The sequence below is a fragment of the Dermacentor variabilis genome, chromosome 7 (genome assembly GCF_050947875.1).
Source record: "Dermacentor variabilis isolate Ectoservices chromosome 7, ASM5094787v1, whole genome shotgun sequence".
NCBI lineage: Eukaryota > Metazoa > Arthropoda > Arachnida > Ixodida > Ixodidae > Dermacentor > Dermacentor variabilis.
This window is the reverse complement of record NC_134574.1, coordinates 143,670,956-143,698,442: the sequence shown is the minus strand read 5'-3', so window position 1 is coordinate 143,698,442 and position 27,487 is coordinate 143,670,956. Positions and strand designations below refer to the sequence as shown.

Here is a 27,487-nt window from a genome sequence, read left to right as displayed (position 1 = left end):
TTACGTACGACGCCGCGCTCGCCTCTCCAAACACGCCTCTCTTTTTCTTCAATCGAAGTGCCCACTTTTCCTAGGAAACAGACGCCAGGAAACCGGCGAGACCGTAGAAAGAGGGCGCGGCGAACCGATGTTTGTCCTCAAAACGTATCGGCAACGCCGGCGGAGGGAGGGAGGGGGGCGGGGGCGCCATAGGCGCTAAAAGCCCCAGAGCGGTCTCTTCCTGCGCTCTTTGCCCACACATTGGTTCCATCATCTTACTCCTCAGCTCTTCTTTTTTTTACTGCAGTTTGACGAAAAGAACAAACAGCGCGGCGCGTCTTTGCTCTGTGAGAGCACTCGGCGAGACCTTCGACCATCAGCAGAAGCGGCATCGCCATCGGCAGCGCCTTTGTTCTAACGCCGTTTCCCCCGGAAAATCCAATAACGCCTCCGGGCGAAGAAAAAGAAAGAAATGCTGCCCGAAGAATTGGGCAAAGCGAAGTGAAAAAAAAAAAGGAGAGAAATAGTGAATGCAATGTCGCGTAAGAGATCAGCTGGAAGAGACTTGGATGACATGGGCGATGTGGGGCGGCGAAGCCGAAGTTGAGGCTTCGGAAAGCATGAAGCGCGATGCGAAGAATAGAAGGCCCTGCGACAGTTGTTAAGAGTGGCGCGCAAAGCGAGAACGAAGGAAGCAAGAAGAGAAATAAAATTAGAGCGAATGAACGATGGAATAAAGAAATAATTTAGGAAGTGATGATGACATCAAATAGGAATGCAGGGTGGACGGATAAAATGAAGTAAAAATTATGAAAGAAAGGAAACAAAAGGAAATAAAACTATAATTAATGAGACAAGAAGGAAACGGAGGATAAGAAAACTGGATATACTGAAGGAGGGAAAGACGGAATACACGAAGAATAAATCAGTCAGTCAAGGAAGCAAAGATGGGAAGAAAGAAACAAAGGAAGAACTTCATGAAAGGATGAATCATGAAGATTGGACCGCAAAACAGGGGAACCAACGGTACGTGCCTATAGAACTTACAGAAATCTCTGTCGAGGCTGACTATTACCTTCCGCTTGTCTTTGTTTCTTCAGTTGTCTTCAATTTATCCCTACGGCCGTCTGTTGATGATACATGTCCCGTTGTATTAGATCTGAGCGCAGCACGCCTTAGATGGAAAGCTAAGGAATCCGGAAGCCGCCCATGAACAACCGAATCGCCGGTAAGTACTCGGGAAAAGAACCGATGATTATAAGTTTTCTACAAAATCAGAACCACGTAGTGACAGGAACCTTCCGATCGTACACACGAGTGAATGGTAGCCCCACGTTTTGGAGTAGCAAATAAAGACAGAAAAATAAAAGTGGGTATTACGGAGGGAAAAGAAAGAGAAAGAGAAAAAGCTAATTACAAATAATCTCTCCTGATCACGCCTTCGTGTAACAGGCACATCTGACACGACTAATCTAATCATAATCCCCGTGGCACAGCAGCTGGCACTCTTATACTACGTACTACAAATCGGAAAATCTGGGCACAGCACATATATCGGAAACTCAGTCATCGCATATGCAACCAGACAATTCGGCATGCGCGAGCCCCCCCCCCCCCCCGCCCTTTTTTTTCGTCCAAATTCGATTAGGCAAAGTACAACGTCACTTATGGATAGCTGTACGCAAGAATGACCTCAGGCACCCTCCGCTAAAAGCAGTCGTCATTAGAATGCAGAGAAAATTCGTTTATTCGCATCCCGAAGCTGTGTGGGCACACCGCTCAAAGCCTTGCGGGGTTTTGGGGGTAGGGGGGGGGGGGACAATGAGACGAGCTCTGAGTCAAACCGAAACGCACTTTAAAAGGGTGACTTTATCCACCGAGCAAAAAGCTCTCTGCTAGATGTATTGATGTCCGGGTGAACACAACGATGTCCCACCTTCGCCTCCACATCCGTAGGTCCCCTTTGGTAAGAGACTCACTCTTGGGCGATTTCAATGCTTGCGCGGCGCTGAACGCTTTATGGACCCCCCTCCGCGCTCTCGCGCAGGTGGGAGGGAGGGAGTGAATTTCACTATGCAAATGACGCAGGACGGCCCGTATGCAGATCTCTCTTCTACACTTCCCCGTATGGTAATGCGCACGTCTTCCAACACCCAGCCCTATTTTATTTTTCTTCTGTTTTAATATTTTTTGTTCTACCCGTGTCAAACAGGTATCGTCCAGAGGTACATGCGAACACATAAGGCGTTCCTCGATTGAATATCGAGCCGAAACACGTCCTACACGTCATGTATGCGCATTTGCATAAGGGCGACGTGATGCATGTGACGCCATTAATGTGAAGCCGACCGTGTTACGCAGGAAGTTGGCCTGAACCAAACGAGGTGGCAAGCATCGCTACCTGCGTCGCCCTTGATAACGTGCAAATGTGACTGATTAGGAGACCGGTAGCAACGGTCTCTCAAGCTCCTCGGAAGACAGAAGGTATTGCGTGCGCGTGCAGAGTATTGTCAGTGGACACGTAGCAAAAAAAAAAAAGTAAAAGCTTGATCTTTCTCCCAGCACACGTTCCTATACATCGCGGTAACACGCGACAAAAGTATGAAAGAAAATAAACGAAAGTGCTTTTGGAGAACGCCCATTGCAGGCCACACCACTACCGCAAGGGAGAACATCATCTCAGCTGTATACTATAACCAGGCAACAACGAAGCCGCGCTATCAACAGCAACGTCGCCGGATCCTCACAAAAATAAAAAAGTGGAGTATAAAATGTTTTAGAGATCCAAAAATAGAAAGGAGACGTACGCTAATGCAACTACGCTAGCGCAAATCGAGTACAGAATGACAATAAAAAAAAGAAAAAAAGAAACGCTTGCAGATTCTGTGGATACTGCAGCTGTTCGCCTAATGACCATTTCATATCGCGCCAGGCGACAAAGTCCCACCGCCGACGGTCCGGTGGACGTCTATTATCATATGCGCGCGTGAATCCGTAAGGGGAAAAACTCGCGAGCTTTTAGCCAGCGAGCCACGCGTTAACAAAGAGACAACCCGATGACGATGCCGACACACGAGAACAAAATGTGATTGCGCACAAGAGCTCCCTCGCGCACCCGTCAATGAATACGCCCCCCCCCCTCCCCGGGAGGAGGGGGGGGGGAGGCTGCTCCGACCGATGGGATGCCGATGAGATTATATTAAATGATGCGAAAGAGTTAATCCCTTCACGTCAGTCCGCGCGAAAACTGCGAGGGCGGAGACGTACGCGAGTAAGAGACGGGGCGGCAGAGCGGAGAGGGATTAGCGAGGATGGGATTAGCCTGCGTTACGTAAGGAGACCCATTAAATGCGAATATACGCCACCGTGCCTATACACCGCCCCCACCCCCCTCCATTCCTATTTGCTTCTCGACCGCCCCTCTTTAAAAAAGACTTCCCATCACGTGTGCACCGCGCTGTCGAAAGTCGTAACTAAATCACCACCTGTCTGAAACCGTGGAGTCGTTACTTTCCTATAGCAGAGACATCAAACCTGTTTTACTTAGTTTTTGTATTTATTTATTGTTACTTAGTTTTTGTGGGGTTTTTTTTTTTCTTTCCTCCAGAAGCTGTCGGATCTTTCAGGTGGCTTTTCCCTGAGCGTAATACTGCAATGATGGCATCATTCATTTTTTTTCTTTTGCAGGCTCTCCGGCAGCGCACACGCTTTCACACGATCGCGTGAAAGTTCGGCGGGCGAATATTTTATAACGGAGGGAGCAGCGAATTCGCGCTTAAGGCGTGCCCCGTACAACGTTCTCTGTAAGGAAGGCAGAATATGTTTTCCATGTTAAAGACAGCAGAAATGACCAAGGAATATTTTTGACGACAGACGCGACCTACCTATATGTCTTCCGCGCTTTCGTCTGTGCTGTCTGCGCTGTCTTTTCCTGCGCTAAGCTGCTACTCAGTTACTTACTTGCCGATACTGTCAGTCCCATCAGGGACCGTAAAGGAAGAGTGAGTGAGGCATTTGGGATATTGCTGTTGCAAACATCGCGATACCCTCTAATAATCACGGCTGTACCCGCCGTGGTTGCTCAGTGGCTATGGTGTTGGGCTGCTGAGCACGAGGTCGTGAGATGGAATCCCGGCCACGGCGGCCGCATTTCGATGGGGGCGAAATGCGAAAACACCCGTGTGCTTAGATTTAGGTGCACGTTAAAGAACCCCAGGTGGTCAAAATTTCCGGTGTCCTCCACTACGGCGTGCCTCATAATCAGAAAGTGGTTTTGGCACGTAAAACCCCAAATATTAATAATCCCGGCTCCTTGTAACATCACGTTCGAGACCTCGGAAACGAAAACGAAGCAATAAAGAAGTACACGAATACGCCGATGGCTCAAACCGTGAACTCATGGCTCTGAAGCGTGTGTTGCACCATTACACTTCCCAACGGCGAGGGCGTTCGCGCTAAAAAAAAAAAAAAAATTAATGCGTTATAAGCTTATTCCGAGTCTACAACCAGGTTGTAACGGGGCACATTAAAGAAAGAATCTGAAAATATTAAGATCCTTCTTCGTATATGAAATTACGCCTTAAAACTGCCTAAAAACCAACCGCGTAAGAAACTCTCTTCTTCGTCTTCTCGCAACTCGGTTAAAAAAAAAAAAAAGGAACATTGCTTTATAACCTTACTGCGCTCCGCAAAGTGTTTTTTTTTAACGGGTCGTATTAGAGGTAGCATAATATATGAAACTCTTCCTTTACTAGTCAATTTTATAATTACTCTGCTGATAATTGTATTTCGCCATTTCTACTTGTTCGCTTTCTTTCTCGTTTAAGCTTTTACCTACCCAACTGCTTTTAACCGCCGGTTTCTTAGCCGAAACCCTCGTAGAGTGTCAATCAAGTTGACTCAGCCTCACCGAGTCCTTTCTGCCCCCCCCCCCCCCCAAGGAACAGTTTCGTATACGTAATGATATAACAAAGCGAAAGCCGTCGTTATCGGATGAGAATCCAAGGAAAAGTCAATAAAATCCAACGCTAATCGCACCACTCTCCCCTCCCAGAAGCGGTATAAACAAAATCTGCGATAGAGGCGAAATCGCCATTTTTCCTCCAGCCACCGTCAAACTCTCGGTCGCAAGAGAATCGAGCAAAAACGGGCAACGAAAACGCGCCGAAAGCGTTGACCCCCCCCCCCCTTCATAATTACCTTCGCACAAAGCCAGCGATTGCGCGCACGTTCCCGGTAAGCGGTGCGTATCGTCGAGGCACCTTCGTGTTGTTGTCGGTTCGAGTAAGAACAAAGGCCAATCGGAGACGAAGACGGAGCAACCGGGAGAATGCAAATGGCGCCCTGCCGCATAAAGAGAAGAACCCGGTCGACGAAAGTATAAAGAGAGAGAGGAGTACGAAGCGAAAGGGGTCCCCTCTTTTTGTCGAGGAGGAGGAAATCGCTCCTAATTGGATGAAAGCTCTTTGGTGTCCGAGGAAGCAAAGGGGGGAGTAGGAGGAAGGGGAAGGGGGGGGGGGCAAGGACTGCAATTAGAAGCGCGCGCGGGGGAAGCGGATTGCGAAGAGCTGTAGTGCATGACGTCGAAGTATAAGAGCAGGGTTGACTGGTGTATGTGTGTCTGTGTTAGAGCGAGAGAGAGGAGGGGGGCTGAAGACGAAGCCGAAAGCTGGCAGAGCGCGTAAGAGCCAAGAAAGAAGAGAGCGGCGACGGGATGCCGTTAGCCATTTCTACTGCGCTCGCAACCACGACAGAAGGCTTTGAATAGAACAAGGGAGGCGGCGGAGAAAGTATGGAGCAAAGGGGGGGGGGGAGAGGGAGAGAGGAAGGGGGTCGGTGATGGGAGGGGTGAGCAAGAGACGGCCATCGCTGTAGACGGAACGACGACCCGGTCAGCCCGAAAGCGCACATCTGAGTGTTCGCTCGCTAGTGTGCTCGTGGCGCTAATGGTCTTTTGAAGCACTCGCCTTTCGTTCCGCAAACCCCGCTCGGGAATATGGTTCCTCTCTTTCCTCCTCTCCCAGCGAACACTTTCTCTCGTTATCCGCCATCACTGCTGCTGCTGCTGCTGTTCGGTTTTTCTGAGTTGCAACCCTTACCGCTTCACAGCGTTGCCCGCCAGGCTATAGGCCTCGTCGTACTTTTATATATAGTACACAAACACGAAGAGCAGGAGGGCCGCTAAACAAGTGTCATAACAACAAATGGAAAGGCCTAATGAGAGGGATGCAGAAGCGCATAGCCTGGACGAAAGCACGAAATTGGGCTAGTTGATTTGTATATAGCATGGGGAACAGCGGCAGACGATAGGACATGAAGATAAATCGGAGCACATGTGATCTATCAACTGGCAATCAGTTATCTATATCAGTTACCTACGCAAACCTTCAAGTATGTGCTTGCCTTGAATAATTATGCATATACAAAAGAACATAGTAAAAATAATCGCGCACATATTTTAAGGCTATGCTATGCATAATATGAAGGCCGATGCACGACTATTGCTGTATTCTATTATTATTGGTTGCAAAGGGAGAGAATGAACGAAAGGGTATGTTCCATTCGTCGACAGCGTGAACGCCTAGCTCGAGACTGGCACCAGGCAAAGTAACGTCGGCAAGAGGATAGACGATGTGCTTTAGACGTATAGTTCTGGAAAGATAGATTTGTATAGAAACGTCCCAGCTTCAATACTACAGCTTGCACGACAGTGAAATTTCTACGGTTATGAAACATCGTATCGCCTTGCCCTCCGTTAGCTTCAACCGTATATTGCCGCGTTTGTGCTTTGTTTCCTTCCCTGTCATCGCAAGTGCAGCATAGGAACGCGAGACACACCAAACTAAAACGCTCTAACTCACTCTGTTTCTAACAATCTAAAGAGGGCGACTCTGGGGCGAAACGTCTCGCGTAACTGACCGCAAAAAATTCAAGTCCTAAAAACTCAATAACATTATTCCCCGCCCCTGCTCTTTAACTATCCATATAACTCAACTGAAGAAGTATAATGCCCTCAAAAGAGCAGGGGGCCCAGAAAGTCGTTTCGCATTTAACGCGTTCCTAATAGACCCACGTGCCTCGACTCACTGCGCCCCCTAGCAGCCGGCAAGAGACGGTCTCCCGTGGCGCAACAACGAACACCTTAACGCCTGTCGTTCCCTGCTTTCTTTATTTCTCCCTCCTCGTCCAGCGCCTCTCGTTTGGGTACGCCTCTCCTACCGAACCGTGCAGTTCGGTGAACCACCCCACACCCGCCTGTGTACGGCTTGTCATTCTCCTACAAGAACCGAGCATCATAAACCGAGGACCAGTGCTGAAGCTGCCCAGCTGCAAGACGACGACCAGACGAGCGTACGACGAGGTCGGGGAACCAAACGGACAACAAAATGAAACCTCCCGTGGCAATGACACTTCGCGAACATGAACACCGAAGGCAAGGAGTAAAACAACAAAACTACACCCCGCGCCAGACGGTGTTATGTGTGTGCGAGGGTAGACTACAGGCGCTGCTGAACAGGATGATCTTTTGGCGAAGTGGAAAGAGGGGAGCGGGTGTGAAGGCGATAGTGATGCCGTCTGGGGGCTGCCGGGAACATACACCTATTTTGATGGCGTCGTAAAAAAAAGGAGGGTTGTGCACTTCTTTACACCCGCGTCGCTCGGCCATATAGTTGATACGTAAGGAAGGCTAACTTTCGACCTGCGCGACGCAGCAGCCCTGGTAGTGGCTTCATACGTAAATGCGGACCAAAAGGCGTAGACTTGCGCCGTATGCACGGTGTTAGAATATTATGAGATAATATTCTTACACAGTGTTCTTCTGTAAGGGAGACCCGTCAGCAGACGACAACGACACGTCGCGATACGCACAACACCGCAGCCGTCTGCTTATGCGCGATGCGCGACGCGGTCTTCCAGAGCAGTGCTCGCGCTCGACGACAGATGGCGCTAGCTTGCCAGCTGCGCGCCAGCGTCCAGGCTTTTATTTTTCTCTGCTCTCCAGCTCTCGCACTCCACTTCCCTCGCTCACTTCGTGCAAGACAAATATTGGTATCTCTGTTGATACGCTGTCTACGCTTGTATCGAACCGCAAAATAGCACGTCATTCACTTAGCTGACGCCACGTAAAGTACATGGCTCAGTAACCGGAGGTCCCGGCAATAGTACATTCCTTCGCGTTCAGGAGCCTTTCATCGACCTCTCTTGTCTAGCCATAGAACCGACTGAAGAAAGGATCTATGATCGCGGACAACTTTCTGTGGCAACGAAGGGAAAGCTGCGGAGGCAAAGCGCGCACAAGTGAGAGCGCTTCTGAAGAGAGTCCCGTGTTTTCATCCACGTTAGTTTAAGCTGTGGAAGAGAAAACACCTTATTAGCAACAGTTAAATAAGATAAAACACACCACTGAATGTAAAAGCTCACTTATATTGCGGCTTTTCCCTTCCGCATCTGGGAAAACGCGAAACCATCGCACGTGAAGCTGCGTCGATTCAGAGTCTGTTCTGAGCAACCAAAAGCACTGTCAAACGCTGGCAGACTACTTGGTGCCGTAACACATGTGCAGCAGCCACGCGCAAGTAGCTTTCCCTTCATTGCCACAGAAAGTTGTCCGCGAGCATACAGGCCTGCATTACTGTAGCGATGAAGTGTCTACGAGAACGGCTGTACTCCTTACAGTCCTAACCAGTCGGTGCAAAACGGAGAATCATGACCTTCCCCCTCCACAACCGCTTGATAGAAAAATCCTGGCGCCACCCCTGATTTCCATTTCTATAGCCACTATTACTTTACACAAGGACGAAATAAAATGTCCACACAACCGCTGATTTGCTTATGTACATATTTTTATTCTCTTACTGTGTATGAAGTTACGCTAGTAACAATAGCCAAGCACGGTTAAAGCCCGTGTTGCCGATTTTTTCTACCGGATAAGAGAACGCAGTGAACGAGTAGCGCCAAGCGTCCAAGCGCCTACTCTCATCCAACATCCAGCAAGCGTGCTAGATGTTGGGTGTACGCGGTGTACAGTTTGGTCTATTGTTAAAAGTTCAGTTCAAGGGAGCTGAAATCAGTGTTAAACTGATTTGAGCTACCTTCAGACACGAAGTCCTATAGGCAATAATGTTTAGCCGATATAGAAGTCAACATAACGCTTCACATGAAACACTTTCTTTTTGGCTACGAATCTGATGATACGTTCAAGTTACGTTGGTTTGAATGCTAATACGGTTGTTGTCATTCTTTTTCTTTAAAGAATGAACTGTGATGTAACAGCACAGACGTCATTATAGCGGAACTGTGCGAAACTGTACAAAACAGAAACTTTACTTCACATACTGAACGAAGTTCTGGCATTATCAGTAAATAACAAAATACGATTACGCCTAGCGGTCGTCCCAGTGGGAATTTTCTTCCAGACCGACGAAACCCGATATTTCCGACCGCGCCGCGTTCCCACAAGCTTGCGGGAACCGCGCGCCCCTAAAGAAGTATTGGTGACAAGATACAATAACGGCGATTGTAGAAGTGAGGGAAATGGGAGAAGCGACTCAGACCGGGGTCCCCACGTTAAGGGGGGGGAGTTCGTTAGCGGCAGCTAGGATGAAACTGTATACGAGGCACATTCAAGAGGCTGACGTCGCCTCGTGCTTGCACGGTCGCGCGGCCTAAGTATTGGGTGACACCAACCGCAATCGTCCCGCTGGGACGGGCTGGGACCGGGACAAAAAAAAAAAAAAGGAAGTTTCAGTGGATCCCGTAGGGTAAGTGCATTATGGCACTGCCTATGGTTGTTTAACGTTGAGTCTATTGCCCCCGCTGTACAACAGCGTTGGCCTGGAAGGAAGGCGCGTCCTTAAGATACGTCAGAGGCGGCGGCATAGCGAGAGATAAAAAAAAGAAGAAGGGGGGGGGGGGCGGTGTTCGTACGTGGAACACACCAGTTCAGCGGCGCATACCTTGCCCGAGGATGAGTGAACGTACTCCATAAAGGGTGGTACGAAGACTCTCGTAAACGGAGTAAAACACGGTACGCACAGCTAATGCACCGTGAAATGCCGAGTCCTTAGCACTTGCTTCGTTTCTTCGAAGTAGACCATTTGCGACCGCTTTCGCCACCAATCTGAGCCCACTAAATATAGCCTGTACCATTTCCCACCGCTGAACGTCAATTTTTCATCGCTCCCGGCACTGCTTTAAGGTCATTTCCCATCAAATCAAATCATTTTCGTTTTCTTTTTTTCACTTTGAAGCAAAAAGGACAGGGCAGCCACTGAAAACTGCTATGGCAAGCGGTGTAAGGTAAATCCTCGTGAAGAGCGCTATTTCCTGCGGTTTCTGACAGTCGTTAGAAAATTACTGGTTTAAAGATTTGTGGCATTACATGTACTATTCCAATCATTTTGGGGCAAATCTTTAGAAGCATCCCTGCTGATAATGAAGTGTACCGTCTGGCATCGCTTCTGGCACTGGTTTAACGAGTCGCAACTTCCATATGACGGCAATTCTGCGGCATCACCGCCCCCCCCCCCCCCCCCCCTAGAAGAGGTAGTTGCTCACGGCGATGCAGCCACGCGCAGATGCCAACGAGACGTTTCGGTTCCCGTTTTCATATCGCTTTTTCGAACTACCGCGACGTCAGCGCCAGCCTACGCCGCGGCCGGTGCTGACTCACTCACTGCGTGCACATCACCCCCACTCGCGGCGCGAGCGAACGAACGAACGGAGGAACGCCGGGGAACGCCGCTGAGGCCGCGAAGCAAAGCCTCGCGTCTCTCTGGAGTGCCATTAATCATTCCCGGGTCTCCGGCGTCTATCGAACGTCCGGCGAGGAGACAAGGGAGAGAGGAGGAGAGGGGATCCTGGAGTAACATTAACGAGGCCGAGACAGTGCGGCGACGGATGCGCGGTGCGGAAAGGCAGACAGAATAACAAGGCGCGGAGGAGAAATGGAGGGGGGTCTGGAAAGAAATGAGGGAGATGGCGGATAAGGAATGCGCCACAAGGCGGGGAGGGGGGGGGGAGGCAAAAAGGAAACTATGGGAAGTTGCCCGGCTCGAATCTTTGGCTGCGGTGTTTTTCGGGAGGGTTTGGTCACCAGGCCGAGAACCGTAGCCCGAGTATACTGGGCCGGTAAAATCGCTGAAAATGTTTTGGCTGCTTGCAGTACTGCGCGACACAGCGTGTGGGACGTGTGTGACAGCGCTTTAAATTGTCCAAGATGGCTACCTCTTTCTTCTTATACTTTGTTTTTTTCTTCATTTCTAACCCTTCGTTTCCCTTTGCCTGGTACAGCGTCCATCCAACCGAAGGCTTGCCTCTAGTTAACCTCTCCGGATTTCCTTTCGACGTCCATGTTACCTGACGCCTTATCTCCGTTTGGGAATGGTCGCCCGGGAGTGGTCTTCGGGCACAGAACTATGGCTACCGGTCCATGACCTTTCATTTTACGAACAGCTAACTGTCCCGAGACGGTAAGGTCGAGAATTGCGCCTCTTTTGATGAGAACCCCAGGAAAATGCCGTAAGAACCAGCGCTGTCCTGATCCGGCATAGGGCGTTTCCCGGCTCCAGTCGATGTAGAGGATGTAAATACTGGCCCCTTCCAAAGTGCCCCCACCAGAAGCAGGTGCGCAAGATAGCTAGCGATATACCTTCCGCTCTTTTACTATAGACGCAACAATGGATCTGTCGACGACAAATTTTTTTTCTTCTTTTTTTTGTAAAGTGAGCTTTAGAGGTTAAGTAACTCACTGAGCTACGAAGAAGATTCACTGGCCTACTTCGCTGGGCAGTTCCATTTAATGTGAGACGTGTTTTACTCAGATTCGCATGGACGAAGTGTTGCAATATAGATTCCTGTCTGCCGACACGAGGCGGCGTCAATTGATTTTATATATTGCAGTCTCAATGAAGTACTATGATAGGATACATTGAGAGGGCAAAAATTGGCGCGAGGAACGTAAAAGGCGTTTGGAAGACTCGTGGTGCCTAAGTGCACAAGAAAAGAGGGAGTTAGTCTTTATTTATTTATTTATTTATTTATTTGTTTGTTTTATTTATAATGATGCCACCCCAATGTGGGTGGACTTACAACTGCTACGCCTTTGCAAATAGGCAGTTGAACTGGCAACTTCGAATAATAATTCGTAAATGGTCACATCCCAGTGTGACCACGCGCATACTACATATAATAAGGAGTGGAAACTGGAACATATTGGCATATTATTGCATCAGAACTTGAAGAAAATATGCGGGGCTACGTTGAGGGACGTACCACCGCCTTGTTTCAAATGAGAATTCATTCACATCACGATCGCCCATATCCCTATCGCTCATCATCGCCTTCCAAGCGGCTGCCAAATATCTCAGCTTGAACCACCGAAGCTGTCTTCGTAGCCGTCAAAGTAAGACTAACTTCAGTGCTGGCCCGGACTTGGCAGCCTTGGCCAGGAGGCACAACCGTTCGAGTTATTTCGAATGGAGGAACTTCTCCAGAAGCCGGACCGGACTGAGGCCACCGGGAGCGTTAGCACACTACAACGTGGTCGCCGCAGAACTCACGCCAAGGGGTTCTTGTTCGGCATACCCTTCACAGAGAAGAAAGTCCATAGAGAAAAAGAAATGAAGAAATGGTAGGTGAAAGAAAGAAAGAAAGAAAGAAAGAACGAGAAACTGGGGGAGGAAGTAGGAGCCAGAGACAGAGCAGGCAGAGGGCGCTCCCTAGCCCGATGCGCCATTATGCTCCCTCTGAGCGGAGATGCGGCGAGTTCCATTCGCCGTCGCTCATAATTCTTCGAAGCACCCCTCCTCCTCCCCGCCTCTGCTCCCTTCTCTACGCTTGGCACCGAAAACCAGCGCCGCGTCCCTTTCCCCCAGCTGCGAAGCGAAGCCACCGCCGACGGCGCACCAGCCACCTTTCCGACGGGACGAGACGAGATATATGCGTGCAATGGTTACATGGATAGACCGGCTGCCGATTTCATCTATGAAAAAGCCTAGCGTACTCCGCCTGGGGCCTGATTCACAAAGCTTATCGTTCTTAAGTGCTCTGTGCTTTCTCTTCCGAACAGTGCTAGGCAAGACGTTTAAGACGGTAACACAAAGGGCAGCGCATTACTTCTTGAGACCCGAAATGGCTGTTCCGGGAAAAGAACATACACAAGCAAAGATCCGCAACGGAATGAGGCATTTGTCTTTTAAACAAAAGATGCGGACATGACTTGGCGCATTCTAATGAAATGCGAAGATATGCCTGCAGCCAGAACCGTACCGAACGTTCAGCTTCCAGAAGCATTGGGCTTAAAAGCTGCTGGCGGTGTTTAACTAGTCAGCGGTGGAGATAATCAAAGACAACTTTAGTATTACTGCATGGCCCAAACAATAAAACGTTCCTTTCCTTCGACCGCGTCCTAACCTTACGTGAGGCCTCTTTAAAGCGAAAGGACCAATGCAGGAAGCAAGCGTACTCTGAAAGCTCCCTTCGCCCGTTCTCACGTAAGGAACGGTTGCCGCATGCCTCGGTTCGAGAGAATCCCTTAGAAGCTAAACGCGAACACCATTATTCAATAAAAAAGATGTGTCGTCGCATAATTCTTGAATTAAAGTGCTAATATAGAGACGCGTGCACGTTTTCTTCTAGGTTTGTTTACTAAACGTAAAAAAAGTACCACATTATAGCGCAGAACTTGTGTTCCAGCAACGCTAGCACGCCGGCGTCGTGCAACGCCTAGCAACGCCTAGGAGCGCCCATATTCTTACGCCGTGGGAACGCCACTCATGCCGAACATACGAATAATATGAAGTGCCTGCCGTGATTTATCGCTCACGGCCAACGCCGCGGACGCCGACGCCGACGACACCGGCTTTTCTGCGACACGAGCTCCTTAACGCTATCGCGTTAAAACGAACATGCCTGGCAAGACGTACCGTGCTCGCGCCTCTCCGCAGGCGAGCGATAGCGCTTATTCGCAAGCAAACGTCACGTGGCTGAGCAATGAGGTGAAGCGCTCGTTCAGGGCCAGGAGCGGCCAAAATTGACGGCACACAAGAAGAAATACAGACAGTGAGAAGCGTGCGGTCCTGTCTGTATTTCTTCTTGTGTGCCGTCAATTTTGGCGCTTATTCTATTGAAAGCGATGCACCAACTAGCCCCACAACGTGTTTTACGCCATGAGCGGCTTACGGACGGACGAAGGCAGCTTCGGAGCTACCTGACGTTGTGGAACCACCAAGGAAGCCTTCACTGAGGGCCCCTCAGTAAGGAAGCTTTCGGAGTGACGACATAAGGTGGCCTCACCGCAATGAAGGCTTCCTTACTGAGGTAAGGAAGATTTCGTTGTTTGGCCCTATAACAACAGTGAAAAGATGGAGACTGGATCGTCACCGACATAGCTGACTTGATGAGGCAAAGCAGATATAAGCGGAATGTCAGTTTACGTTATGGCAGCAACTGAGTCGCTCGTACAGGATAGATGGCAATTTGGGGCCACCCCAATTTAAAGGTTATATCAGCAGTGATAGTTAACACCACCACCACCACTATCATCGTCACCACCATCGCAATAATCGTCACGAGTCTGTGCTTGTGGTGTTCTACTTATAAGCTGTCCTACTTACGGACAGACTAAAACTTGCTAACACTGCTCGCCCACTGTTACCTACTTCTCAATGGATTCATAGGCTATCTACTGCTCGTTCACATCCATCAACACTTTAGCTTATTTAGAAGACGCGTCTAGGGAATTATTCGCTCACAATTAATAATATGGCTTGTCGCCTCGCTTTCTTCGTCTATCTCCCGAACGCCTGCTCCCAAACATGAACAATAACTTCGCATAAAAAGATGGTACCCCAGATTGTCCAGCGAAACAGACGTTGCTTGAACAGACGACAGGTTCCAGCCGGCGCATTAAAACTGGCAAATGTTTGCACAGACGAAGCTGAGCTCACTGACTTCGACGATGAGCTAACAGTCTGAGTGCTAAGATGAACGGCCGACGCTTGTGACATTGTGACATTGCAAATATTTCTCACAAAGGCCGAATACGTGCGTGCGTGTGTGTGCGTGTGTGTGCGTGTGTGCGTGTGTGTGCGTGTGTGCGTGCGCGTGAACGCGTGCGCGTGCGTTGAAAAGCGTGATCATACGCAGCGTTATAGCTATACATGACGTGACACTTACTAACTGCGACACTTTTACGAGTGAGGAGCGGGCGGTAACGTTTCCCTAACTTCGAACATTCGCGTCAATACCCCTCAGAGACAATCCGGGAAACAATTGAGTGGTGGAATAGGGCGGAATACACTAGAACGAAATATAACTTGAGCTGTAGCAGTACACTGCACTTTTGCAGTGACAACACATAAAAACAGTCGTTGTTACTGCAAGACGCGGCACAGTAAGATAGGAAAGAAGCAAAAACTAAATACGCCGCCTCGGAGTTCCCGCAATACAACGTCGTGACGACATTAATTCGCTCTGTCTGCTAGGGAGTAGCTCATATTTGTTTTTGTTTTTTCGGTTAGGATAGCATATATAATCTCTTCTAAAAGATCAAATGACTGAACATGGAAAGTTTCGAAAACATCTACTCAGCATCAACGACCTAAATATGAAAAAAAAAATACATTGGCAACTGCGGCGTGACACCCGCGCGCCGGCACCGTCGTTTTGGCACGATTAGAAGAAAAAAAAATGTAACTCGAACTTTCATTTTCTCTCCAAATAATCAGTCTAATAACAAAAAGATAATAAAACAAGTTTACAAAGAATACTTTATCAATCTAATCAGATTTATGTTTCTCTTCGGGGTTCCGTTAAAATTTTCAAAGCTACATTTTGTGTTTGTTTTTCACTCGGATGTGCTAGCGTAGGTACCCCTACTCCGTCGCCCGACACACATCCTAAGCAGTGCGTCTCTTGACAGAAGGCTGCCCTACCCGGCCGGCTGCACGAAAGAATGCCTTCTCGCTTGGTTCCGAGAGCAGCTTTTCCGTTTCTTTCTCTTTTTCGCTCTTCATTCCATTATCTTGCCCAGCGCCCGTCCTCTGGCACACGTCTGCTTGCGCCTTGTGGCCAAAACACCGGGCCTTTCATATTCGCAGCTTGCTACCAGTACCACCACCAACGCGGCCAGCCAACTGCGTTTCTTCTGCAGACGCTTCTCAGCCGCACGACTTCCAAGAAGGGGACCCCCCCTCCCCCCCTTTTTTTTTTACGGCTAGCGCAAATCTTGAATATGAGAATGCGTTTCACGCCTCTTATCTTGATGTTCTCTTTCACACAAGCCTCCTTAAAAACTACACGGGCACGAAATTTCCGCTTTAACCATGAAACAGTTCTGCTGGATGCCGGAAAGTGTCTAAACATACGTGCGTATGCCACTGTACTGACAATAACATTCAATTCAGCGACAGTTGTAATAACCGCGATGAGCAATGAGCGTCTTCTGCTCAGTTTCGTCTCAGTGTCAACGGGCTGAGCATGCCTCTCATATCTTCAGCTCTTGGAGTACACTTAGTTGTAGAGGCTCTGAAACCAAAGTACGCTTTCGAAGCGCGCAACGCCACCCCTGTCTCCTCGTGAAAGTACGGGACAAATTTTGCTTCACTGCGAGTGGTCGCTGTCGCGGGAGTCTTGCACAGCGACAAGAACACAATAGCAGCGCCGCCTGTTCGTCCGAGTAGCATCGACGCGACCACCAACGCCTGCAGAACGCCGCACAGCGGGGTGCGGGGAGGGGGGGGGGGGGTTAGACAGGCCTGTCAAGCGGCACCCGGAGACTAATTCATCACAGCCATTACACATTGCACGAGGTCGAGCGGAGCGCGTGGTAGTGGTGGAGGGGGATGTTGGGAAGCAGACGGAGTGTGCGTGCGTCCGTCTGCAGTGCCGGCACACCACGTAGCAGACGTATGTACTACGTAACAGACGACAGGGGCGGTGGGGCGAAACCGCTAGGCTGGCGGCTGTCCCATGCGTGAGCGTGTTTGAAAAGGGGGCGCTGCGAGCACACCCGCGCGCGGCGTCAGCAACGGGCGACGCCTCGCCAATCAAGCTGCGTATGCACCGTTTCCCACACACACAAACGCGCGCGCGCGTGTCGATCAAAAAACGAACGAGAAACGCCCCACCCACGCGAATGCTTGTTTCTTTCTGTTTTAATTGACTCCGTTTTTACCTGTGACGTCCGTGGAGTTTCCTACGAAAACTACTAGAGGGAAATGTTGGGCTGCAGTGTCTACGGGAGTGATTGACAATACATGACATTGTCTAAACTTCGTTGTTTATTTCTTCAGACAACTTTGTGACTTTGTAAAGTGTCCACTTTAAACAAAATATTGCGTTATAAGTCGAACGAGTTCCAGCGATTATTTTAGAGTGAAGAGTTTGAAATGTGTGAATCTAGAAAAATGAAGAGGAATAAAAATAGGTGGTGTAAAAATCAATACCCCCCGTCCTCCGTTTGTAAGGGCTTCCTTGCAGTAACAGAAATTGATCTCGAAGGCCATGCTATCATGTGCTGCAGGCGCCGGAAGCGATTTAAGGAGCCGCAAACTCGTAATGACCGCCTTGTATTCGACGTCACCCATAACGCAACAAGAACGACACAAGCACGAAGACGAGACAAATCCATGCACTCCCCATCATTCCCTTGGTAGCTCAACGATCGGATCGCCAAAGTTCATTCTCACAATTTTCGCACTAAGCTCTATTGCGTGAGGCGTGCACTCTAAAAACTAGGAAGGGTATCGCAGGAGTGAAGCTGCCGGTTCACTCTTCAAAGCGTCGTTTTACTCTCGCAAAATGTCGAGGAGAGTGAAATGCATTGTTCACTCTGTCAGCAAGGAGAGAGTGAAATGTGCTTTTCACTCTCCCCTTCACAGAGAGAGAGTGAAAAGACTCTTGCGACAATAGAAAAGATAGACTCTTGCGGCAATAGAAAACAAAACGTAGCGTAATCTTCTGTTTCAACTGTAGGTGGCTGGCCCCGAACATGGCAATGTATCATTCATGCACGCTGAGCAAAGAACACATCGTTTTGCTTCTAAGAGAACAGGCCGCCGCAGTTCAAAGGAACGCGTAGCGAGCGCTCTACTTTTTCACTCGGAGTGGCTCCACCGCGCGCGCGCGCGCTCAAGATCGCGGAACAACACAGCACCGGAGAAAGGTGAACCGTCCAGCGAGCAAAGGCCAGCCGAGGGAGATCGTGTTTCAACAATCTCGCGTCGCCACGAAAACACGACAGTCGTTCGTCATGCCTTGGATATAACAACAAATCCTCCACGGTAAGTGAATTCTAACTTAGGTGCACATTCTCCGTATATGTCATGCTATCGCCAGGAAGTCGTCGCTGCGCTTAGCAGACGCGATTGACAAAGGACTAGGCGTACGCGCTGTCTCTTGATGTCAATCGAAAAAGCCAGTCGTCGCGATAACTGCATGTGATTTTATCACTTTGCCGTTGTCCGTAAGAGCTTTAAAAATCTCAAACGCTGCCAGAACTATGGTATGTTCAATAAGACGCCAGGCGAGAGGACGCTTAAAATGGTTAGTTCACCAGCCCGTGATTCCGAGCCTATGCGGAGCGTGATTAGCGTGCGTTTTGTGTGTTTGAATTTATTCAGTTTGGCAGTCTACTGTGTACGGAACGCTGTTGAACTAAGGAATCACATAACAGAAGGCGTCATTTTGCTGGCAGCATGCTTTTTTTTTTATAAATAAACCGCGCGCTTGACGGTGTCTCGCGCAGGGGGAATCTGCGACCACTGAAGTTACGTGCAGCACCAGTGCTAGTTAGAAACTTTGCCGCAGGCATTCAGCTGCATGCTGCAAGAGGTCAGTTGGGCGCGTTATCTTGAACTTACATAAAACGCATGAGGAATCCATGTTTTATGCTGAAAAAAGTATAAACCCCATATAAGCGATCTTGCGCGCGGCAGCTACAAGCGACGCGACGGAGATGGCTGTCGCGTTCGCTCGTCGCCTACAAGTCGTACTCCGTGCGAGCGACGATTTTGAGCGACGCCTCCCCGGTGTTGCCGGCATGAGGGCTGCAGTCACGCGTGACGCGTGCTTTAGTAATTTACGTTGATGGATTTTACTATAAAAAGTAGCATAAAATATTTCCGGAGGTCTTGCAGTACGTCCTTATCCTTGCACGTATAAAAATTGAATCATTTGCTCGTTCCGCGCGACAATCGGTAGTGTTTGAGCGATGTATGTACATCCAGTTCCGGCTTCGCGCTATTGGCTGGTCGCTCATAGCACTTCTGGGCGACGAGCGACGATTTCTAGATTTCCAGAACCGAGCCATCTGTTCAAGCGACGGCCCGTTTTGTCGCTCGAAGCCGTCGCTCGTCGCCGTCGCGCACTAAATCGCTCTCACAGTGTTTATCCCTAAGACTGAACTGTTTTTGCTCATGTTGAAATGGTGTGATTATAGGTCTGGTTTTGTCTCCTGTTGCGGTTTTCGTGCACGGTGCGAAACTGAAAGGATGCTTATGTCTACGAACTCGGTGAATTGTCGAGCAGCTAGTTACGCATCGGCATCGAATATAACGGCTGCTGTGTGGAATTACAATTGCAGGGGCGCTTTGCATACGCTTATTGTTTTGGACATGCCTGTGCATTTGCTAATATGAGTTGGCGTGTCAGAGTTATGTCATATGAACAGCTAAATCAACCTTCCTCTGGGGGTTACAAGCGTAATGTGTGCATTTTGCTATAGCATGGCAGATCAAGATGTATTTATCGCTTGAATATTTTTAGTAGAGAAATAAAATATCAAAATAAAATGTTGCTTTAATTCCGTGTTACCAGTCTGTCGTACACAGAACAATAGGTTGGTGTAATAAACTAATAACTGCGGTTTAACTGCAACTTTTACATGCCTACAAGAATCTAAAATGCTAGATTTCAAACTGCAGCAGTAGTCGGGTCTGTCAAAAATGAACTCCACTGCGCACCTCATGCATGAAAATAGGTTCATGCCTTTTAGTAAGCTTAGATGCAGGCCGCAGTGAACTTGTTAGTATTGAAATGTGGGTAAGCTTGCCATAACAAGCCTTGTTGCCCTTTTTTATAGGCACATCCATATATCCATTGAGCTGAAGGACAATATTTTCATCTCTACTGAGCATCATGTTTGCAGCTATAATCCTGAAATTATGGCTTCAGCAGTGGCACAACCAGGGATGGTGCGGGAGGGGGGGCACACTGGGCACGTGCTTAGGATGTGTCACAAGTGGTGTTTGCGATACACCAGACTCATGACAGACCTATGACGTCTGAAAATGACCAATATTCTATTCATTAGCAGGAGTATTCTAACATTCATGAAAAACAAGGATGAACTGTGGTTTATTTGTTTTTTTGCTTAAATCTAAAAATTGAAGTTAGTTTAGCAGTTGACTGTTGCAGTCATTTGGATGTTTTGCATGCATTTCACTAGGAAGACTAAGAGCTAAGACTTTTTTATTGCCATGGCGTTGACTGTCTTGATGTTCTTTTGCACCATGCCCTTGTGTTGACTTTTGCATACGATATTTTTCAGGCACCCGCTTTATATAACGCAAGAAGGCAGCTGCAAGGACACGAGGATGTGAAAGAGCCAGTGCAGCGCGACTTCACGTAGTGCAGAGGAGCCAGTGCCAAAAAATCAAAATACATTGGCATGTTATTTGGACAAGAAAACTAGTATGTGGGTATATTGGGTGTACCATTTGACCAAATGTCAACAAAATCAAGATACGGTATGTTACACGAAGATGAAAATTCTCACGTGCTCCAGGCAGTCATCTTAACATGGTATATTTATGTAATGTCTCTGATTGGAAAGTCAAATCAAGGATGCTCTCTGGAGACAAACACATAGCAGCAAGTGTCATTGAAAAGTTAAAAATGTGTTTTAAGAAAGCTGATTAGTTCTGAGAAGTGACTGCTTTTTGTCTTGCCTCTCAACAGATATATCCATGTGATAAAAAAATAGTGGTACAATGAAATTGCATATTTGCTTAGCGACATTATACATACTTGCAATGAGCACGGTGCCTGTGTTTACTATAAAAAGCAACAGCCCATGCTTGGTTAGGTTAGGCCCACTACAACATGCAGGCATGGGTGATTGGCGCTTTTTTTATTTCTGTGTCGTGAGGTTTATTGACGTGCGTATAGGTGCAATGGCACGCAGTATGGCTAGTACAAAAAAGGGGGGGGGCAGATATATGTAGCTCACTGTACACGACACAGGGCAAAGGAAATCCGTGTTCAGCAACTATGTTAAATGCCATGTACGTAAATTTTACAGCGCTACTCGTTCGAAGCGCGCACAGGTGCATATTGAAGAAAAGTTTCCAGGGTAGATAATTTAGTTCGTAATTCACACTAATTTTGCTCTAACCACGAGACATAATAATTTGAATATACTGCACGGAAAAACCTAGAGCGAATTAAATTGTGTGTCAGCTTCGTGTGTATACATATAGTCTTTCCTATGCATTAGGTTTTTTGCGTAATGCATTAACACTTGACAGCCTATCTTATGATGTGTACTCTGTTTACATTACAGTTGTTTATTAGTTTACTCGTTTGTTTTGCGACTGATGAAATGCCGGCATATATATATTTTCAACATTTGACATAACCCTGTATGTTTTGCAGGGACAACCCAGGACGTGCATTTCTCAGCACCCAGTCAACTGCCAAAAGTGACTCAAACACAGGCCACCAGTAAGTGGACATCAGTTGCAATTTCACATTATGCAGTTGGCGGCTGCCTTGTACAGAGGCTTTTTTTTTAATGAAATGGTGATGTCCTTCTAAAGTACATTTTGACCACAAAGGTGCGATCATGTCTCAAAGAGGCATATATGGTTGCTATTCTCTGCGAGGGACGTGTTCTCGTGTTCGTGAAGCATTTGTGTTTGGCAGTATTGTCGCCCAATGAGTCGGATATAAACACTAACTCGCCACTGCCGGCAAGTAGTTGCGAGAAACGCATTATGACACTGTAAAGTTATTTCATTAATTCGAAGGAAAGTTTTGCAGCAGGAAAAAAGGTTGCTATTCCAGGTAAACATGTCTTTTTCTCACAAGTTATTTAGCCAAACTGTGGATGCATGAAATTCGTGACTTATGAATAGATTTTAATTTATTCTTTAGTAATGCTTCTAAAAGAGACTAGAAATAGCATGTGACTACCTCTGCAATCAGCAGACCATACATTTACAGTCATAAGTGGCAGTTCCATGCAGTCTCGCACTTTATATTACCTTTCCTTTCAGCAACATTGGAACTGGTGGCTGCGTTTTCAGAAGAAGTGCACTTGACACTGTATATGTATGTGTGAATTTGGTTTTCTTTGTATGTGTCGGCTCACTGACAAACAGTGCAAAAATCTGTTGTACAATGAGCCTGACGACGCCTTCTGCTGCTAGAAATGCGGCGCTTCGTATTTTATGGTACTGCATGACATTTAAATGAAAGCTACCACATAAAATGATCAAGAAAACTAACCGCTGTTATAGCTGTTTTCCTCAAAGAACGCTTGTCCTTTATGGGCTGTGTTAATCTGAGCTCTCCACCGATGTTTCCGTAGTATTATCCCTCAGTGAGTGGGAGATTGGGGGCAATTAATCGTGTTAGTGTTTAAGTGGTGTCCTAATTATGTGCATTTGTTCCAACAAAGTTGTCTAGATTACTTTATTGTGTAGTGTAAAGCTTATGAAACCATCAGCAACTACTGAGTTGCTAACACGCATATGGATTTGTCACTATACAGGTGAAACTCGGCTGTACCACTGCAGTGCTGCGGAAATTGCCTTCACCAGCGGCTTTGCAACAGCTGTTTCGCAGCATGTCGGTATGTGTTAATTTATAATTATGTTGGGATGGGCTAGTATTATGGACCACTGCTACTCTGTATTGTGACAGATCCATATGATAAGGGATGTAATAGGCACAGCGAAAACCTTTGAATTTTTTACTATGGTACATAAACAGGCTCTCCTTTTCGTCACTGGAGCAGGAGAGAAGGGCATGCAGGCACTCCTGAATGTACATATATTTCAAAACATGACACGCACACACACACACACACACACACAATTAAACTAAAGGCAGGGACGTTCCATCTTTCATCTTAAATTGAATTGTGCAGCGCAAAAATACAACACAGACCACAGAGAAGCACACATGTTAACAGGTTTGATACACACGTTAGTTCAACAGATTTGATACTTCAAGTGTGCTATTTTACACAAGGGGGAAGGGAAAGGGGAGAAAATCTGAAAAAAAAGTGGAGTGGAAAAAAAGGAATCGTGCCAAAAAGCATGAGAAGCATCGCGCAGCCAGGATCACCAGCAGGACAACCTTACGTATAGTTTGTTTCAATCAACTCAGATCACATGCAGCCATTACTGCAATCAAGTTGTTTCCTTATGTCATATGAGGGAATGATGTGGGCCCAAAAAACTGTTTAGAGCTGAAGGATTATGTTCCATTCTAGCCTCATTGCCTGCTTTTTTATCGTATTGTTATCAGCTGCTTATGTTAGGGACAAAAAGTAAGAGTACGAACTGTTTCCCGATTCGCCATTCCACACAACATGTCTTTGTGACTATATGTACATGCAGATGATCCATAGTTGAAAAATATTTAGTACAGTAGAATCTCATTACAAGATGCACTTGGTTGTAAGAGACATCTGAAAATGGTTTGGTTGGTTTTCCGATGTCTGCCACGTTAACAATACTGTATACAAGAGACACCTTTGTTACTAAGGATGACTTTTTAAGTATTCACTACTTCGAAGGCACACAACCCAGACACATTCACTTTGTGCACCTTGTGTGCTCCGAAGGGCGTAAAGATCACGCAATCCTTACACAAGTCAATCGCGCATGTCTCTTTTAGCATGAACCAGAAAAGGAGGGCAACGAGGACAGTGCAGGGCAGAAAGTGTCGGCAGTTGAAGCTGACGAGCGTCTAAGAGCACCTCAAAGGTACTGCGAGCAACAAGGCTTGCAAAGTGAAGTGTTCAAATTCCAGAAGTTGGGAAGGAAGCTAACACAATCTACAGTCACTAAAAAGCTGTGAATGTCTTCTTTAAAGGGCCTCTAAACCACCGAGGTTGAAATTTAGTTGCGGTGTTGCAGTTCTACACAATAAGGCAATGAACAGGTAGCCACGAGAATTTTTCGAAACGGTGCAGTAATAGTGGAGCTACGTGTGTTTGATTATCGAAAAGTAGTCCCCACTCATTTTACTCTTTCATCTGGTACACGCCATATGGACAGTGTCGTCTTTTCCTTGCCTAGTACACCTCCAAATGTTACGGGACAGGCCAACACCAACGAGCTCTGTTGCTGCCGCGCTGGCCCGTCGTCCTGCGAGGAGTGGCGCTAATACAACGGAACTGTATGGTGACTCGTGTTGAAGAGCCTCATAGGGAGACCCTTCTGTTGGCGTTTCTGTTCTTTGCCCCCATTGGCTGCCCACAATGGCATCGCGCGCAACGCGACGAGGAAGAAGGAGTGTGTGTATTTGCTTGCAGGCCTTGCCGGCAGTCGTACACTTTCGTTCGACCAATCGACAGCACCGGAAACTGGTGACATCATCAGAGACAGCCTGGTGACGTCAGGACAAACTGGGGGGTGCAGGATAGGTCCAGAGAGGCGCACGGGGTCATTTTCTTCATATTGTGGTGCTCCGGCAGTGCTACGCACTCTGGCATTTGGCTTCGTCGATCGTGATGGCATTCTGATTTCGATACGCGTGTTTACTTGAAATGTTCAAAAAATGTCGAGAAGTGGTTTAGGGGCCCTTTAAGCCACCCTGAGCATTTATTCCTTCAGATATATCAAAACATACTTTAGTGATGATGCATAATAAAGTGATCTAGTCTGGCTCCTCAGTGTCTTGAAATTTTTGGTTCCGAGAGACATGTTTCCCGTGCCTCTTGAATATCTTCTGATGAGGCTTTACTGTAATATACACAAACAATTGTGTAACTCCTCCTGCAAGTATTATTCATTAAGCCCGGTCACTTATGTGCAAAGCTTGTGGTTAAGTCTTGATGTCCGTACTTTTTAGAGCTATGTTTATTAATTCATGCTGTTCTTATTGGTTCTTCGATGCAGGAGACAATGCCTACGAAATTATTGGCCCTGATCATGAGAGCCCTCAAGGGGCAAACATCTCTGTTGCAGAAGTGAGCCCGATACCACTTGGAAGTTACCATGACAGATGACACGGCAGCAATAGATACAGAGACTGCCATGTGTACTGCAGCTGCAGCAGTGTACGAGGCAAGCAGCAGCGCGTCAGCATCAGCAGCAGTGTCAGAAGGAACCACACCAGGCCTGGTAGAGCAACATGTGTGCTATCACTGACTTTTTTTGTAGTGGATACAACTCATTTGCTCAACATACAAAAGCTTTTCACCACGACTGTGAGCCAGTGTTATTGTGCAGCAAGTGCAAGACTAAGTTAGGTGTTATAACACAGTACAAGCATCACTTTAATATATGCAAATGCAAACATATTACAGTTGTTGCCTCCCCAGCCAGCCCACATAGTGACAACAATGTGGAACACATGGTGGGACACACCTCTCTCCCATTACAAGATAGTAGAGACTGTCAGTGTTGTTGCTAGATTGACTGGTCTTTGTAAGCAACTAGAAGGACAACACAGGTGTCATAAGATTGTTGTTGATGCTGTTGTTGAAGATATAAAAAAGAAGTTTGATGCAGCTGAAGTGCCAACTGATATTGAGCAAATCAAAAGCAACCAACTGAGAAAGCAACACTATCGAAATTTGGGTATCTATGTGCCGCCAACTCTGGTAAGAATGGCATAGGACAGAAGTGTGATGAAAATCACACAGACACTGCTGTTGCATCACTGGCCACAGTGAGCAGCGACTTGTAGGGCAAGAGAGTCAACTGAAACTAACATTCTGGCATAGTGTCATGCTCCCATGTGACCACTTTACAAGTTATTTTGCAAGATACAGCTCAACCTCCAGAAACGAGACTGCAACTTGTCTGTAAAAAAGCTTTCACAAAAAATTACTCATAACGCTATTAACATAGCAGTATCTTTTTTTTGTGTCGGTTCGAGGTTCCCGGCTGTCCATTAATGCAAAAATTGAGGAAAAAAAGAACATGTGTCGTACTTACACCTTTTTAACAAGTACGAGGGGGACAGAACTTTTCTAGTCATGCATCTTCATCATACTATCAAGTTTTTAAATGCCTTTTATAATTATTACCAGTTATATCTGAGTGCATTGTATGCATGTAGCAGGTGTAAAATCGGGTCAGTTGGATCAGATGCCTTATCTGCAAGCGAGCCCTATATTCAAGAAATTTGAATTAAAATAGTCACGTTAGAGACACAGTCTTTCAGCACTTTATTGCCTGTGGTTTAAGCATTGCTCAATACTTTTGTGGGTGGCAATTTCAACCGGCACAGCACTGCGCTTTGCCACAGGCACATTTGTCTTCAAAGCGGTGTTTACCATTTGTGTTGATCTGTTTGTGTATGCATAGAGCAAGTTTTTAATTTATATTTTTCTGCATTCTTGTGCTTGCACTAAGCTTGTATGAGGCAGTTACAAAATGTGCGTCACTATAATGAACTGTTCTGTTGAGCTTACACTTGCAAATAATCGTGTTCAGATGGCCGCACTTCTATGCGGGTGCACCGCTAGCTTTGTGTATGTTCTCATGTTTGTATAAAGCTTATATAAGCTAGTTAGAAAATGTATGTCACTAAGCATTGTGATATTCTTTAAAGAACTGCTTGGTTGGTTTTACACTTGTGAATTAGTATTGAGGCGGTGGTATTCCCATGTATGCCCACTGCTAGCTTTCTGTGTCCTCACGTGTTTGTATTAAGTTTCTACAAGGGAGTTACAGCATGTACGTCACTAAGTGCTGTGATATTTTTTAAAGAACTGCTTTGTTGGTTTTACACCTGTGAGTAATAATACTCGGGTGGCACTAGTCGTGTGTAGGTACACAGGGACCATTTGTATACATTATGCTCATGTAAAGCAGTTACAAAGTGTATGTCACAAATTACTGTGATATTTGTTGAATTGCTGTGATGGTTTTACACATGTGAATAATAGTGGTCAGGACACAGTACTTGCGGTGTATAGTTGAATTTATACACTGCCAGGACATGGGCTGTATACGTACCAAAAGAAATGTATGTCATTATATTGTTGTGATTATTACTGTTTGGATTTTATTAAACTGTAATAAAATTGTTTCTTGTATCTATTGAGGTATGGCAATTTGTCATGCAACCAAACTGAGGACCTGAACTTGTGCATACAAATAAACAGCTAATTTAAGAGTATACTGCTCATATTCTGCTAAACCAGTTTAACAAATCTTGTACTACAATGCTGGAAAAATGAAAGAGCTGACTCGGATGTACAGAAAAAGTTCTGCACTGGCTGAAGGACTGCCCCACACTGGAGTTCGTAATGTTGCGT

General features: G+C 47.0%; 1 protein-coding gene and 1 long non-coding RNA gene across 5 annotated transcripts in view; one reads left to right on the top strand and one right to left on the bottom strand.

The window, feature by feature from the left end:
• hth (Meis homeobox homothorax) overlaps nucleotides 1-27,487 on the bottom strand; it is a 404,490-nt gene that overhangs the window by 40,375 nt on the left and 336,628 nt on the right. The gene's annotated exons all lie outside the window — the stretch shown is intronic.
• Nucleotides 21,009-25,643, top strand: LOC142588049 (uncharacterized). Its single transcript, XR_012829660.1, has 3 exons — nucleotides 21,009-21,705; nucleotides 22,757-22,837; nucleotides 25,116-25,643. It is a non-coding gene; the product is annotated as an uncharacterized LOC142588049 (long non-coding RNA).